We start from the raw sequence: 15,357 nt of genomic DNA on the forward strand, positions 1-15,357 counted from the left end.
AGTTAGCCATATGCTGTAACTTCCAAGTCTATTACAAGTATTTATCTTTGGCCTGCAAAGAGTAAAAAGGAATTGATTTCACACTTATCAATTCACTGCTTATTTTTCAGATCAACAGAAAGCTTTTTAATGAGTGAAAGGAAATCAATTGATAGCAGTTGCCTCTCCAGTCTGTTTAGAGATTATCTAGCCATGGAAGTTAAGCCAAGAAAATATAGCTGGATCTTTCAAGTTAGGGTGGGTTGACTTCATGAATTAGTCTGACATAATAAATTCATTTCATAATAACTACATATGATCAATCATAGACTAAATTAGGCATATTCCAAGTTCAAGTTCAAAGCCTGAAAAATATGCCATTAAATCAAACCAACAAACCTGTAGACTTCAGGAGCTGCATCAGGATGCTAGAGAAGAAAGGAAATTAAAGATTCCTAGGACTTGATCAAGCTCTGAAAGGAATAGTATGAGGTTATAATCATATAATTTTTAGAGTAAGGAATTTTACAGTCTGTGGTGGCTTCTCAACATTTCTGGATTAATGTGTCATTTTGGACAAGTATGGTAATTTTTCTGTGCATAAATTTTTCTATCCATGTAATGGAGGTAAAACAGTCCCATTCATATGAACTGCACATAGACCTTTGAAATTTTCTTATTTTAAGACTATTCAAACTGAAACTAAATATGCTGGGTTTTTTCAATAACATAGTTTTCAGAGGTTCAGGACTTCACTTTCCAAAACAGTTATTGGGCATAATTATTTTTCATTTTAAATAATTAGTAAAATTTTCAGTACTCTTCAATATTTGGATGATTTTCATTCTCATTATAGTGCTTCTAGTGTAACCATGATTCAAATTGCTGTTAGTCATCACACATTGTTTCTTTTCTATCTGGGTGTAAAGTCTAAATTCTCTCATTATATGAGTCTCTCTAGATGCATGTTTGCATTTTTATGAATATATGTTATATATACCATATGCCTATATGTGTAAATATATTTATGCAAAGAAGGAGTTGTCTTGTTAAACACAGGCACAAGTATACATCTATTTTAAACTTTGTTCGGTGTTATATAAGATGCTGAGGTGCCTCATTGAATGAAGCATTCAGCAATATAGTAAAGGAAAGAAAAAGATACTGGTTTAATCCAATGAGAGGTAATAATATTAATTGGTGAAGAGATGTACAAGCAGATTGTGTGGTACCTGTGTCTGAATTATTGAGCTTGAAATCTGATCAAAGATGGGAGTTATTGGAAGCCAGGGTTTTAGAAGTGGAAATTCTTCTTTGACCAGGCAGGATGAGACTGCAGTAACCTTGACTGAGACGTGGAATCAGAGTGATTAGAGCCAGTGCAAATTTCAGACCCATTCTCTGACAATAAATAAATGGAGATGTCGAGTCTCATTTCAATCACCTTCAGTAATGACCTTGAATGCATGCAAACGTGGAATTTTCTCAATGGAGACTCTGTGGCAACTCTGTGATTCAGCTGTGAAATTAGAGTAGCTTGTACTTAAACTGGAATTTCACACCTGCTGAACTAGCAGTCTCTGACTTGCGACAGGAAGGAATGAAACCCTTAAAAAGCCAGGCTTCCATGTGTTTATCTGACATCATATTTTTTCTCAATTATAACTAAATAAGCTAAAAAAAAATTTAAAATCCAGCTAGGGGAACCTGAGACGAAGTGACTTCTGGATTTTGCTTGAAAGTTATGCTTACTCTATTGAAAAAAAAAAAAAAAAGTTGTTGTTGAAAAAGATATTGCAGCCTTTGTAAACGTTCAACATAGTGTATCTGATGCACTAAATTATAGAATTGTTAGAATTCTGCAAGCCAAGAATAATAGATATATATGCTTGATTTCATGGCAAGTTCACCCATTTATTTGTTGACATTTCCTTAGAGAGAATTTTTTTTAGAGTTGAAAGAAATATGCATAAGTTGAAGAATGACAGCTTAACCCAGATGCTTTCCAAAGTAATCAATTTAATATTATCAGTGTAGGCAAACAGTGATTTCACAGCCAGGGATCTCAAATAGCATTGCACATTATTAAGTGGGTTTTTGTGAGGCAGGATTGGCAGTTCCTGATTATATACATCCCTGGAACTGCATCATGACAGTATTGTTTTCTGTCTTGCCACCAGCTAAAAAGAGAGAACTGTTACATCCAAGTTTCACTGACTGAACACGTTGCCTGAGTCCTACCCATGAAGTTTTTTTTGCAAGTTACCAAAATTATTACTCACATAAGTTGTAAATTATCAAAAATTTAGCTGAAATGTGGAATAATATTTTTAGGATGAACGTTCATTTTTGAAGATTTAATGGTTAGCTACTTCAACTATGTCCACTGACTTAATCTAAGTATTGTGCACAGTCTTCTTCCATATGGCTGGTGACTAACATTTTGTGTATTTTTTTTGCACACATTTTATTGTTCTAACATTTTGATTAACTGAAATGTTTCTATATATTTTCAAATTATGGCTGTGCTATACATGATACTATGCAAAGCAAAAGAATCTTTATTATATGAAATGAATCCCTGTATGCAACTGAGTGAAAATGTTGTATTGAGTTTGAGTAGTGAGGTTTTGGTGATGGGTGCGCTCCAGGGGTGGCTTCTGTGAAAAGCTGCCAGAAGCTTCCCTTATTGTCTGATGGAGACAATGCCAGGAGACTCCAAGATGGGCCTGCCAGTGGCCAAGGCCAAACCCATCAGTGGCAGTCTAGTGCCCCTGGAATAATGTATTTAAGAAGGGGAGGACAAAACTGCAATATAAACTGTAGCTGGAGAGGGGCTGAGGATATGGGAGAGGAACAGCCTCAAGGTCAGTGAAGAAGGAGGGGGTGAAAGTGCTCCAGGAGCTGAGATTCCCCTGCAGCCCATGAAGACCATTGTGAGGCTCTGTGCTCCTGCAGCCCACAGAGGAGCAGGTGGATGCCCAAAGGAGTCTCTGACCCCAAGGGAGACCTGCACTAGAGCTGGGAGATGCCATGCTGGAGCAAATTTGCTGGCAGGACTTGTGACCCCACAGAGCAGCCCATTCCTGAAGGACTGCACCCCATGGAGGGGCCAATGCTGGAGCAGAAGGACAGTCCCCTGTAGGAGGGGCCCCACCCTGTGCAGGGGAAAAGTGTGAGGAGTCCTACCCTGCAGAGGAAGCAGAGGCAGAAGCAATGTGTGATGAACCCCATTCCCCTGCAACACTGGGGAGGAGGAGGTGGAGATCAGGAATAAAATTAAGCCCAGCAAGAAGAGAGGAATGGGTGAAGGCGTTTTAAGAATGCCTTTATTTCTTATTACCATAATCTAATTTGATTTGGAATCAATCCAGTTAAGTTCCTCAGGTCAGGTCTGTTTTGTCCATGATGGTAACTGGTGAGTGATCTCTCTTTGTCCTTACCTTGGCCCACAAACCTTTGGTTTTATTTTCTCTCCCGTGTCCAGTGAGGAGGGGAGTGATAGAGCCACTTTGGTGGGCAGCTGACATCCAGCCATGGCCAACCCATCATAAATGTCTGTGCTCTGGTGTTCTTGTGACAATGTTTGTGTTTTAGAAGACACTTTTTTTCTAATCTGCTGGTTAGAATATTTTTTCCAAACTATGTGCTTTAGCCCTGCTCCTTTTCAAAAGGATTGACTTGGGAACATGTCCAGTCCATCATTAGTACTTCAGCATTAGTCCTACCATCATTAGTACTTCAAACACCTCTCACTCCCTGAGATAAGATCTCATGTGTTGAAACTGTTCAAACTGAGAAGAAATTGAAACATTTGTCAGGAATTTTCTGCTCTTGATATTGGATTTTTATAAGAAGAGAAGACAAGCAACACCACACTTCGACTCACCAGCACTTCATCAACATCCACTTTCTCCTTAGTGAATCAAATCTTGAGTCATCAAGACAGTGGGTGAAATCAGCCTTTATTTGTTTGCTCTTTTGTAATTACCAAGGGGGGAAAAATAATTCAAGTGAAATTTCAATGTAAAATTGTATTACATTGTCAAGTACTGTCAAAACCCACAAAAATATATTTTAATGTAGTCACAATTTTTCAGATTTTACCAATTTTTATGCCCTCAAGAAGCAATTCTAAAAAAGTATGCCCACTATTGTTCAGCTAGTCCTTCCTCTGCTCATTCTCTGATAGAGGTACCTCTTACCTAGAAAACAGTCTCTGGTATTGTTTTCCTTCTTTGTCTTCAACATTCCAGAGCAATATCAGAGTCTGATTTTTGGGATTTTAGATTGCACTTTGCTTTGTATTGAGTTGACTATGATTAAACACTTGTTTACAGGTTCATTTTATATTATGTACCTGTTCTTAACAGTTAATCAACATATAATTAATCAAGTTTATTTTTTAACTACCCTGTTCTGTTTTTCTATTTTTCTTATTGAACCCATGTCTAAAAATATGTCAGGAGCTGGTGATTCAGTGGTGAAGAGATCATCAAATTTCACATGCAGATAGGCCTACTCCCAAGGGCACTATTTGTTCCCTAAGCTGTATCTCCAACATAATTATTAATAAGATTTGCTCCCCAGTTTTCAGCAGCGCTCTCTACTGATATCCGGAGCCCATGATAGTGTTCTTATCACTATCCCAAAAGACTGTGCCTTTTGTTTAGGAGATTTCTTTCATTCTAAAAAGTTGAAGTAAATGCTAAATGCTGTCAGAGTGGCTATGCTTAAATTTCATTCAACCATCTTGGAATTTTTCTTTTCAATAGATAAATGTGTTTCTAAGAGGCCCATATTATAAGAAAAAAACAAACAAAAAAAGATTGTAAAACTCATAGTCTCTTTCTATGATTAGAGATCAGAGACCTCTTACCTTCCTGGAAAATGCTCCAGATCATGCTCTGTGTACCAGGGCTAGAAACATAATCATTTGTGTTTCACTGAAACCTGTTAGAGTATGCTTTGTTTGAACAAAGGTAGCATTTGAATTAATAGTCAAATATGTAACTATTGCCAGGCAAATATGTTGTGTTTTGGTGCAGTTGCACAGAGTCCATAGGCCCCAGTTTAGAAAGTGCCTGAAGCAGATGGTTATCTTTAGACTGATGAGGTCTGTTAACTTTGATAAAACTAAACTTAAGCTCTAAGTGGTTTGCTGGATTGGGGCCATAGACCGTAATTGAGTTGGATTTTTGTCTTTAATCTTTCACCCATTTGTTAAAATTTTTGATGAATTTTGTTCTTTTACACAGAATTATCTTTGTTTAATGCTACTGGTTTCCTAAAGTAATTATCATCCAGACTTCATTAATCATGTTTAAAGTACTTTCAGATATTCATGCATAATTTCTGCATGTTAATTTAAGTTGGTTATTGGAATTTATTTAATGTCTTTAAGTACCACAGGATACACATCTGTATGTATGTCCTGGTTAATAGACTGATCTGGTTCTCGAATGTTAAGTAGATTTTTATTTGGATGAGGCTTAGCTATAATGACCAGAGAGTCACTTTTGGCAGTGTTTTACATTGTGACTGCAGTGCACACACTTTCTTTAAGAGAGGTCTACTAAAACCTGAAGTTCAGAAAGTTTCCAAATTACACATAGAAGTGTAATTTTTTACAATTCAGTAAAAATCTCTTTTTACTGGGGACATTAGTTTGCATGAACATCTATTTCAGCAGTGATATTAGTGAGAAACCAGTGAAAAGCAGATCAAATAGAAGCTGGAGTTTGAAAATAGAATACATTAAAGGGTAGATAATATATTATTTATGCATATTGTTGCTTTTGTAAGGAAAAAGATTTGTTATTGAACTCTGTCTTCATTTTCCCCTTGTTTGTTTTATAATCATTCTATTGTTCCTTTCAACTAGAATGTCAAAGTTTCCAGGCAAGGATCACATCAGATATAAGTGTGCATACATAGTATCTATCACAATGCTTCTAGTTAAAAACTGCAATACCTGCCCTTAAACAAATAATTATAATCACATAAGGAAATGAATAATATTTACCAGTCTTAGGAGGCAAGAGCATCCTGACAATTACTGCTGCTTAAAATAGATAATAATAGGCACTGATCCCTTCCCAATAAGCTAATTAATTATTAATGGTTTTAATTATTAATTATTGAAAATTATTAATAACATTAAATTTATGGTACACGTAAAATCACTAACAACTGAAAATTCATTAAAAAGTTTGTGATAATATACCTTGAAATATATTTTCTTTATTTCATACTTTTTGAGTTGGAAATTTCCATCATTTAAGAATATTTAAACATTTCAATTGTCAGATTTTACCTCTGTTGGTCTTGATCATAAAATATAGTTCTGTTGTTTTCCTTCTCAATTTTCATTGGCCCTTTAATTCCTCTACCAGTGTACTTGGCCATGGTCCATGTCCTTGCTGGTTCACACTACTACAGATTAATGTGGTAACTGTACTTAATGATGAGTGATTAAAAACATCTTTCTAGGAACTGCAAATATGCTCCTAAATTATCCTTTCAATGCCCTTTAAACATTCATTTGTTAGATTCTGCATATTTCATGAGCTTCAGTGAGAGAGAGGGGGAGAGAAATAAGGAAAAAAGTGGGCAAATGTCCTCCTTACTCATTTCCTCACATCCAAAAATAGGTGAGGAGGCAAACTCGATGGCCCAGTGCTCCGTGGGCAAAGAAACCCAAGGGTGTTGTGAAATTTAAGCCTACGGATTGTGCGTAGGCTTCTTGTAGTTATGAAAATTCCCTGTTCCATTACTTATCTTCAAAAAAATCCTTATTTGAATTACATCTTTTCCTGAGAAGATTGAATGGGAAAACTGTGCAGCATTATGGTAGGCAAGTACTTCTACTCAGAGGAGAGTACATTCATTTAATAATATTTTTGAAAATCTATTTTCAAGCATTTTAATTATAAAGGGTAGGATTTGACCCATGTTATGTCTGTACATTTAGATATAAAATGCCATAGTAGGAGAGACACTTTATTGCTGCTTATAGTTCTCTTGAGTTACGACTGTGTCTGGCTGAATGGTTCATCCCATCAAATCTGAACCTAACTAATAAAAACAAGATCGTTTTTGTTCAGCAAATATCTGTGCCTTGGTATGTATTAGATTCAGCCTTAACTCTGCTGAACTGTTCACCTCCTCTTCATCATTAATCAATTTGGTGACAGCATAAATGTATGAGCAACTTTTTCATGACACTTGTATCATGCCTTTAATAGCAGAGATGAAATGTTTCAGTGGGATGCTTTCTGGAAAATATGCTGTTCTGCATCTTCTATCTTCATTGTATTTTATGCATTTAAAGGTATATGGTCAAGCCCAAATAATGGGATATTTAACTGTCTGTCCCCATAAGTCAACATTAAAGACACTCCATGTCCAGTTTGCTGCTAGAAACTTTGCTGATGGAAGAAAGCTGTTGTTGTTGGGTACATTGGCAGAAACTACCAGCAAATTGTATATAGTGAATAAAACCATAAAACTTCTCTTTGTGACAGTTCCTACTGGTTTAGGGTGAGGATGTAAATGGTTGATCAAATTCACCATTAAACATCAGCACTGCCTTAATAATTGCTGGGTGTAGGGTAGTTATTTTTATATGAACTGAGATTTAGTCCAGTTGGTTAAATATATAACCCTGCAGAGCTAAAATATGTCATTTCATTTCAAAAAAAGCTTAATATTTTTGCTTGCTTGATGCTAGAAGTGTTTTTTTCTTTGTGTGTACAGGCATATGCACCGGGGTGTGTGATAGGGAGAGAGAACATGGTGAGCAGAGTATTGACTTTGAGAAAAAGTCTAAGAACTTTTTCAAAGTTTGGGTGTTGTCCCCAAAAGAAAACAGGCAGGAGCATTAGATACCACCATGGTTTTGCTAAGCTTGTATTGAAATTAATATGGCTTCTGTAACTGTAAGATAAAACCAAGGAAATGGAAATGGGGAAAAATATGAGGTTTTAGGAGGAAAGGAGTAATTGATCTTTTTTTTTTAAAATAAAGATTATGTGAATTGGATGATACCTTGAATGTTAAAATGGGATCTCAGTTTCCAACAGAGCACACGCAGCATTCACTGTAGTGGTAGTGGGGAAATGCTGCAGCCTGGAAGTGTCTCCAAATAAAACATTAATTGTATTTAAATAAAGGTAATAACACTATCTCTTCCATGTTTTAAATAGAGGAAAAACCTTTTTCATTTAGATCCTTTTCTTCCAGCCAGGCCAAGTCAAGTAGACTCAAGTAAACATTGTGTGTCAATTGCAGACATAGAAAAATTATTTCTGCAATAACCTGCATGTCTGTCTAAATTATATTGCATGTAGTGAGGTAAGTATAACAGTTAAAACTAAAAATTACTGAAACCTCTTAGGTCCTTGTCAAACAGCTCATTCAAATACTGTTCTGTTCTTTACATAGAAAACACACAACAATGCACCAGAAACATTTTGTTTGCATTTGTTCAGGCTCATCTATACAATTAATTTCTGGCATAGCTACCCATGAGTGACAATCCCAACTGCACACTCATAAAATCTGTGTGCCAGACCATGTCATCCACTACTCTTTCTGAAATGTTCATGTAAAACCAGTAGCTCTTCTAAAGGACAGAAATGGGGCAAATTTGAAGGGTGATTAAAACTACTGGTAGTATTCAATATTCATGGTTTTATGGACACAGGCTGAATTCACTGCTTAGCTTTGAAAACAGCAATTAATTTTATAATGGTCTCTCCCAGTTTGCTCATTCCAAACATATCTGAGTGATTTAGAAATACCACTGAACTTACATTCAGGTGACTCCAACAAGGTAAAAGAGATACGTCATCCTGATTTGTAAATGAGGAACTGAGATGCTGAGAGGATTAGATCAGAAGTGCCTCCATTGTGTCTTCCACTTGGACCTAATTTTTGTACCTGTTGAAGAATTAAGAGCTCTGATCTCTTTGTGTTCAGTTGCAGCTGCGAGTGCAGGTGTTACATAGGTGTGTAAAACTGAGTGTGAGCAATGGGCAAGAGTATGTGCATCTTTTTGTGCAGATATACAGTGCCATCGGCCTATCCATTATTAAAAGGTGTTGTCAGAGCAGCAAAGATGCTGCAGGTTCTGACGGTTGTCAGTGACCTCACTGAAGGTACTGACATCATTCTAAAATCTGAAATGTTAAGAAAGTATTTTAACATTTATTAAAATACAGTATGCATGTGTGTAGAGAGTTACAAAAAATATTATAAAATTAATAGCATTTCTCCAACAGAGGGAAAAAAGATGTTTTTGATTCTTATTCTCTGAGGGAAATGGCATCTAGTGCTGACAATAAGCTAAAAACCTGAATACCTGAGTTCATTTCTGAGAGAGCAGGTTGTCTTTTTTCTATAAACATATACTGTTCTCATGGTTTGTCTATGAAGTGATCACTCCTGTGATGGCTTTAATTAGCATTTACTTTAATAGGATTTTGGTTAGAAAAAGGTGTGATCTATTACTTTCTCCTCCATTTTAAGTTCATAATCACAAAAGAAAAGAGGCAAAATGAAACACATTAAGCATGGTGTTGCCAAGGCAACAAGTACTCGAGCCTCCAAGGTGAAGTGTGACTGAAATGCCTATGATGCCATTGCACAGGGACATGTGGTTGTCTACACTTAGAATGAAATCAACTCCATCTGAAATTAAATTGAATTAAAAGCTCTACTCTTAATACCTGTGAGTATTAAGACAGTTTAGTCTCCAGCCAGCAGGCCATGAATTGATTTCAGATATACTGGCAAATATTATACTCAGCTGTGGACAAATGCTTAATCTGAATTTTAAGGTAGTCCGAGAAAGATAAAGACTCTTGTGTATTGTTTTGGCTTGGGAAAACTATTTATGGGCAAATCTTGAAAACAACTAGGGAAAAGGAAATTTTCTCTGAACTGAGAATTCAGGAAATGTGTTTAGACTTTCTGTTCAATAATAATTAGAAGCATAGAATTATTTAGGTTGCAAAAGATCTTTAAGATCATTGAGTCCCACCATAGGCTATGAAAATATCAAAGTTCCTAGGTGAATGTTACCTTGTCTGATTTCTTTCTACAAGGTCATTTTCTGAGCACATGGTTTTATGCAGTCAATGCTGCTTCATAGCTCATTTACAGAACCATTGTTACAGTCAGTGTGGGCTATGTGAGGGTTCCCTGTCTATTCTGAAGTGTGGTTGCATCACAGTTGATACTTGGGGTTTGTTGGGTTTTTTTTCCTCTTCTCTTGGAAACTGTAATAACATTTATTATTAATATAAAGAGTTAAAGCTGAAAATATCACTCACATCCAACACTGCCTACCCAAAGCTTTAAAAAATCATGAGATAGGCTGAGAAAAAATGACTTTTATTTTTCTTTCCAGCTATTTAAATTCTTTGTATTTTTTCCAATTTTTTTTCAGTCTCTTCAGACAAATTAATGAAGATTGAGAGCTTGGCAGAATCATGTGACTTCAGAACCTGAGAATTTAAAGCTCTAATGAAATGCTGGGCAGTTTCAGCTAAATTCCTAGCTTCATAGCAATGGGGTAGTTTTCTTCATGCTGTTTACTGAGATAGCTCTTGTCTGGACCCTGTTCCATCAAAAGAGATCCAGGTGTTAGTGTTCCACAAACAATGAGTAGCGGAATCAGTCTCCGAGCAAAGACCACAGAGATCTAGACTGAATAGAACCCTGTCCAAATCTCAGGAAAAGGCCAGTGAACACATGCAAAATAGCTGACTCCCTCATTTTTAAATCGAGTTTTTTCAAATTAAAGGCATGGAGAGCTATATGTGTAAAGTGGGTTTTCTAAACTCTCTTCACACAGATCAAACCTTAAGAAGTGTTTTAGTCAAAGTTACCATGTGAAAACATAGTTACTTTTTGAAGAATTCCTTCTACAAATTGATTGAGTAATGTCTATCCTATGATAGTAATTGTTGTTTTAGGATAGTATTTAAAGTGGAGAATTTGAGGAAAGCAAATCTTATCTGCCACTGTATTTTACTTTCAGAGCAGTTCGCTGTTGTGCAAGAGAGTAGCTATGAGTGTAACTTCAAGTTTGTGTGTAGGTTATTTTGTATAAGAGAATTTATCTAATGTTTTTCTACAGAAGAAGGAAAAAAAGGAAAAATTCCAACAATTAGTTTATGAACCATAATTGATAAGTAACAATCAGAACTGTCTTGGAACTGATTTTGCCATGAGAAGCCTATTCAGTCATCATTTGCTATCATCAAGAATATTAGTTTCTAAATCCTTCAGTAGCTGGGAAAGAAGAAGGGAACTTTAATGAGAAAACAGCAGATAGAAAGGATATTCTGTTACTTACATAAAGAACTCAGAGACTAATAACCACATATTAAGTCACAGATTGTTTATAATCAGAGACATATTATGAATAGAATTCTGATTGGCATGACTGGGTGTGCTGAGAGGAAGTCTTCTCATCTTTTTAGACAACCATGTTGATATTATGCTTTGGATTTTGAAAAAAACAGTGCTGAGAATTATTTGTAGGTATAAACAAATGTGTGTGTGTGTCTAATGTACTTCTATATATTGCTAGACAGAAGGTAGTACAGTTTCTCTACATACATTCAATTTCAGTATCATCCATTCTAGAGGAGGTTGTGTTTGCTTGGGGTACTTTTTAAAGAGCTCAAATATTCCGTCCCAGGTGTTTTTTACCTTAGGAAATATTGTTTGCTCTTAGTGCTTTATGGTGGAGAATATTCAGTGTGTTTGGAATGGACAAAATATCCTTTGTTGGAGCTTACATATGGCCTGCTTGTTTTGTGGAAGAAATTCTTTCTTTCATCCATGGCACTTGCTCATGGCTTTGTAGATATTTGGTATAAACAATAATAGTTGCTCAAGATTTTAAAGCTCAATCTCATCAACATTGTTATAATATGTAGTAATATGAGTGTTATTCTTTCTAGGAATAAATACCTTGTTTATAATAACTAGACCAGATAAAATTTTCTGCTATAAACTGATCAGTTATTTCCTAGAGAGAACCACTTTGGCTATACTTTGGAAAACTTTGTACAATCCTTTGAATTTTTAAACCAATCTCGGTGGTTTAACCCTAATCCACTCTTGGAAACTGAGGAGACAAAAGGAGATTAACTGTCCTGCTTTAGTGGCACTCCTTCCTGCCACTGATGTGTTCCTAGTTAGCACATAGGGAATATGGGTGCTATGACCCAAGTCAGAGTTGATTGCAATAGTCAAGGAGATGCTCCTGCTTTTCTTGAGGTGAAATTGCTTAAAAAGGCAGTTTTCTCCAATAATTTAACAGGTTTTATCCTATAACATAAAACTGTGTTTGAAATTTAGCTCATTATTGTACTTACCTGTTAGAATTAAAAAACAGGATACATTTTCATCTTTCTTAGTACTCATCTCTGGACATTATCCCATGAAAAGGGAAAAACTTGGTTTTTGCTTTACCACACATAATAATTCTGGCAATATGTGGTATAAATACATAAACCTCAACAGCAATCCTTTTAAATAGGTCTTCACTAGCAATTAAAAACCAAAAAGCATTCCCCAAAACCAAAAAGCACACCAAATAAATAAAGAAAAATGAAATGTGCACAGGTGGCAGTAAAGGTTCTTTCCACACTGGAGTAATTGACAATTTGTGGGGATTTTTTTTTCCTGTGTGAAGCCTTCAAGACAGGCAATTCCTTGGCGTATTGCAGGAGCATGCAGTACAGATGTAAGGGAAAGCTAGGTGTCACTCAGTAAGGGATCCTGTTGGTGTGATTGACACATAAAGCAAAATTTTTTGCCATTCTGATGTATGCTTTCTTGTGGAGGGATATCTCTGAGGCAAACTATTGGAGTAAACCCTTTCTGTTGTCATTTGGTGGGATTTTTACTTTAATGAAAGCAATCGGTCTTGTGTGCAAATACCAGCCTTTGCTGTTTGATATGCGCAGAAATCCAATCAGATGCTTAATTAGATCTTAACACCAGTTCCAAACAGCTGGCTAATTCCCTTGTTTCTGATTAAAGAGATTACAAAAATAAAATTTAACATTGCATTTACATACAGCTCTAAAAGGAAACACTTACCCATAAGTTTTAGTCATTTAGGAAATTCATGTCTGCTCAGTGTTAGGGATCAAAGATTTTAGCATGATGAATTGCAGAGTGGCAAGAGATTAAAAAAAAAAAAAAAAGAAGAAATGGCAAATGGAATTTGTCGAATGTTCTGCCTGTTGATTATGGCAGGATTTAACTTGAAGGTGTGAGTCCATAGATGCATGCAGGAAGTATTTGGTTTCATTCTTCGTCTTTGTGAAAACATGGAAATTAAGTTTGTTCACTAAACCATCACTTCCCATGAGCTCAGAAGATTATTTTTCAAACAGGCCTGTTCTGAGCACATGTACTAATATGTTTAAGGTTTATTTATTAACTGCCAGAAAATAAGGTGGAATTACATTTGTTTTCTGTCTAGTTTAGTCTTTCAGTGGTTTCTTTTTTAACAATATTAAATTCAATTTTTAATAAGAAGTATAGTTATTCTAATGTCAGAGTGTGTTTGACATTTACCTATGTCGTCAGCAGTGATGATATAAAACTCCTCTGCCACAATAACAGCTAAACTCCTTTTTAGCTGGAGTTCTTGTACCAGTGTATGCACCAGTGGCAAAGCCAGTCTTGATAACTGCTAAAAGGTAGTAGAAAATGGTTTCCTAATGTTGTCATTTAGAACTAATTGAGATTCATTTAAACACATTAAAAGAGCTATTGTCTTACACAGAGAGTTCATATGGAAACCTTTCTATGATGTTTAACTAAGAAATGTGTTGATTATGTAGAAATGGAAATTATGGGAGCAATGGAAAGTGGTAAGCAGCTAAATGAACTGTATGCATGACTTTCTGACCCATGGATATGAGGAAATACCTCCCTTTTCTGGCAATAAAATCTGAGAATTTGAAGAGCTTCTGGGACTATTCACACTTAAAATCAAATAGGGCAAATTCAAATCTGCTAAAAAAAGGGGAGTATAAAATGAGCAAGAGGCTATTAAAAATGTGGGTTTTTCTTATTTGGAGGAGTGACAGATATTGCATCCACATTTTACAGAGGTCTGTGTTTGGGCCAAAGGATTACAGGCCCCCAAACCATGCACGTCAACCTTGTCTGTTAGGGCAAGGGAAAACCTGGGAGACAACTACATGACAATCCTAAGCAGGAAAGGCTGTGAAAAAGAACAACTCTCCCTTCTTGATCTGTTGAATTTTTACAAGCACATTAATAAATGAGCATATTAAGAAGATCATAACTGACATTTTGTTTAGACTCCTCCGAGACTTTGAAGAGATCTTGCAACACTTAACAAAAATATTGAATAGTCATGGGATGCAAGCTGTAAGTGTTGTGTTGTGTCATAACAAAAACTGACTTAGATACAGAAGATGAAAATTGAGAATAAATGACCAGATTTTGCTGTCAACCCCTTGCACCACCAATAAACAAAGATACAAAGTAAACAGAGAGACCTATTTTAGAGTTTCTGAACCATCCCATGCAAGAACAATGTACCAGAATAGGCTAAAGGACCAGCTTGGGTTTTTTTCTGACTAGCAGCCTAGGGAAGAAGAACTGCTGTAAGATGGTATTTCCCCTCATATGCAGATTAGGGAATTTCAGGTGAATTATTGTACTGAATAATGGTGTTTAATAGTCCTTAAAGATCCTTAGACTAAGTGATCAGACCATACCGGACTGCATTAAAATCAAGTTCGCTTCTCTCTGACCAACTTTTTTTTATATTCCCCATATGAAGGGTTTGAAATTTAAGATCAGATTTACTTATTTGGGATTATCTGATGTGATTTGGGATTTTGATTTAGTACAGTGCTGCAGTAGTACTTGTAATCAAATATAGGTTGACCTCAGAATTGAAATGCACAGCTAAAGTAAATCCCAGTAAAATGGCTGGGTGTTCCCAGATGGGAATAGCTGGGAAGAAGAACATGGGCTCAAACCATCACAAGCCCTTTGCTCTCCTCTAGGTTCTGTTAGTTGTTTGCTTTTGTAGTCCGTGTTGGATTCCTTTGTTAACTTGCACCTCACCATCTGAGGTAGCCCAAAAGCTGCCCTCCAGACCCTTCTGTGTTGAGGTCAGTTCAGTTTCATTGCATCAGGAGTGGACAATCCCTTCCCACATCCCGTCATGAGTGTCACAAACACAAAGCCCATGTTTGTCTCCTCAGAACTGTCTTCTACTGCAGGGAATTGCAGTCACAATTTTTATTTTTGATGTTCCCAGCATTTTGTGACAAGGAGAGCTGTAATTTAAACAATGAAATG

This window comes from Coloeus monedula, assembly GCF_965178545.1.
Source record: "Coloeus monedula genome assembly, chromosome: 3".
Classification (NCBI taxonomy): Eukaryota; Metazoa; Chordata; class Aves; order Passeriformes; family Corvidae; genus Coloeus; species Coloeus monedula.